The 2,500-nt window shown below is 57.9% G+C and overlaps 1 non-coding gene across 1 annotated transcript in view; it reads left to right on the top strand.

Moving 5' to 3' along the window:
• Nucleotides 1-1,866: 1,866 nt before the first annotated feature.
• The window catches only part of LOC124731841, a 1,909-nt gene continuing 1,275 nt past the window's right edge, over nt 1,867-2,500 (top strand). Inside the window, exon 1 of the ribosomal RNA XR_007008508.1 lies at nt 1,867-2,500. This exon is cut by the window's right edge and continues 1,275 nt beyond it. This is a non-coding gene — a ribosomal RNA (small subunit ribosomal RNA).

Below are 2,500 nucleotides of genomic sequence, written 5' to 3'. Positions count from 1 at the left end.
GTTGTCCCCTAAAGTAACCCACGTTGTCCCCTAACGTAACCCACGTTGTCCCCTAACGTAACCCATGTTGTCGCCTAAACCTGCTCTGTAATTGTTATACGACTCGTTCAATTAGTGTAGTGTTGCCCACCCGCAACCCTCGCAATATAGTTCGCTACTCGCACTGCCCGCTCCCCTGTGTATCGCTTCATGTTAAACACCTTGCAAGTCTTGCTGACTTTCCACATGCTCCTGCTGTACACTGTAATGTGGATGGCAGCAGGACGTACATGCCGCCCCTCCCCACGTCCCCACCTTGCCCCCCTGCCTTCGCAAGCTGGTTGGTGAGAAGTTTGCATGTTCAATGCCCTTCGCATGCGACGTACTCAGGCTACGTTGTGGTGCGGCCTGTGTCAACCGTCCGCTAATGTCGTACGCGTAAACCACAATCTGTACTGCACATTCGTCCTTATGTACCGAATGATACATCGTGGCACATGTGTGACCGTACAACGACTGCGCCCAAAAACGGCGGACCATACAGTGCAAATATTGTGCACGCAGCTACGTGTCGTCTCCCTATGAGAGCTGGATTGCAGTGTGGTACGCCATAGAGACGTGTGGGAGGAACGGACGCCGTGGATGGCGATCAGCATGAGCTGTCTGTTGATGTATTCGGACCTAGTCGTCTCTCCTCACACACCGTGATGGCATGGTGCACCGCGTTCCATATCTGCGACATGCTACAGAGGCCGGTTGACAGTCGTTCGAGCAATGGACATCGCATACGTACGGGGGCCACCTTCCACGTATTGTCTAGGCGTGCACATTTTGTTGCGTGTATGTGGGCAGACGTAGTGTGGCGTGACACCTGACACAGGCATGCAATAATCGTTGAAGTTGCAAATGGCGATGGACGCCTGCGTTTTCTGGTGAAGTTACGCAAATGAACAAATGGTAACCTGTTGTGGTGCGGTTGTTCTCGCTAGGGGTGAATCGGTGATGGCGACGATAGGTTGAGGTACGAACCGGTTGTTCCAGCGATACCCACCATGCCGACGAAACTGAACGGCATCTGGGTGTGAAGCGATACGCGGCGGTGGCTGGGTGGGACCGTCCCCGGCCGGTGAGGGGGCGCCTCCCGGCGTGCTGGCCGCGCGGTGCGTGGGCGCACGCGCTACAGCCGGCTGGTGGGGGCGGCCAGTGGCAGGCGCGCCGGCCGACGGACGCGGCAGGCGTCGCAGCTGCGCGCCGGCGCACCCTGCGCGCGGCGCCGTGCGGCCAAAGTAGGTCCTCGCGGGCCCGGTGCGAAGCGCGGTGGACATCTTCAGTGTGCTGGTCCGATTGAGGACTGTGTGCGTTGAGGATGCGCCGCCGCCCGGCGCTCGGCGCCGCGACGCCGTCTGCTGCTCGGTCGCCCCAGCGGTTCTCGCTGGTGGTTTGTATCGCAGCTGTGCGGATGTGTTGGCGCGTGCGCTGTGCTGGGAGAGTTCGCTTCGGCACCCAAGTGGGGCTTTTGTCCTTCTGTGGCGCTGGCGTTGGAGCTGCCGGTCACCGTAGGTGGCGCGTGTTGTCTCCCGCCGGCAATGCCACGACAGCACGCTCCCGGGCCTCTGTCGGCAGCGGCAAGCTCAGTTGGGAGCACGGGTGGTCGCACCGAAAGCGTCTACTCGCCTAACTCCGGGCGATTGCGCCTCTCTCGAACCCGACCAAGTACTTGGGACGGCGCTGCGCGCCGCCGGGACCTGAGAGGGTTTCGAGGTGTATTGTGCAGGGGAGCTCAGCCTCCTCCTGTTTGCAGAATGATTGAGCGGACGCTTGCGTGTTCGCGCGGGCCCCCGGGACACACTCCCGGGCGGCCGGCTGCTCAGCTCTAGTTGACGCAGCTCCCTGGTTGATCCTGCCAGTAGTCATATGCTTGTCTCAAAGATTAAGCCATGCATGTCTCAGTACAAGCCGCATTAAGGTGAAACCGCGAATGGCTCATTAAATCAGTTATGGTTCCTTAGATCGTACCCACGTTACTTGGATAACTGTGGTAATTCTAGAGCTAATACATGCAAACAGAGTCCCGACCAGAGATGGAAGGGACGCTTTTATTAGATCAAAACCAATCGGTCGGCTCGTCCGGTCCGTTTGCCTTGGTGACTCTGAATAACTTTGGGCTGATCGCACGGTCCTCGTACCGGCGACGCATCTTTCAAATGTCTGCCTTATCAACTGTCGATGGTAGGTTCTGCGCCTACCATGGTTGTAACGGGTAACGGGGAATCAGGGTTCGATTCCGGAGAGGGAGCCTGAGAAACGGCTACCACATCCAAGGAAGGCAGCAGGCGCGCAAATTACCCACTCCCGGCACGGGGAGGTAGTGACGAAAAATAACGATACGGGACTCATCCGAGGCCCCGTAATCGGAATGAGTACACTTTAAATCCTTTAACGAGTATCTATTGGAGGGCAAGTCTGGTGCCAGCAGCCGCGGTAATTCCAGCTCCAATAGCGTATATTAAAGTTGTTGCGG

The sequence above is a fragment of the Schistocerca piceifrons genome, unplaced genomic scaffold (assembly GCF_021461385.2).
Source record: "Schistocerca piceifrons isolate TAMUIC-IGC-003096 unplaced genomic scaffold, iqSchPice1.1 HiC_scaffold_1307, whole genome shotgun sequence".
NCBI classification, from domain to species: Eukaryota; Metazoa; Arthropoda; class Insecta; order Orthoptera; family Acrididae; genus Schistocerca; species Schistocerca piceifrons.
Note: the sequence above shows the minus strand (reverse complement) of the source record. Positions and strands in the feature narration are given on the sequence as shown.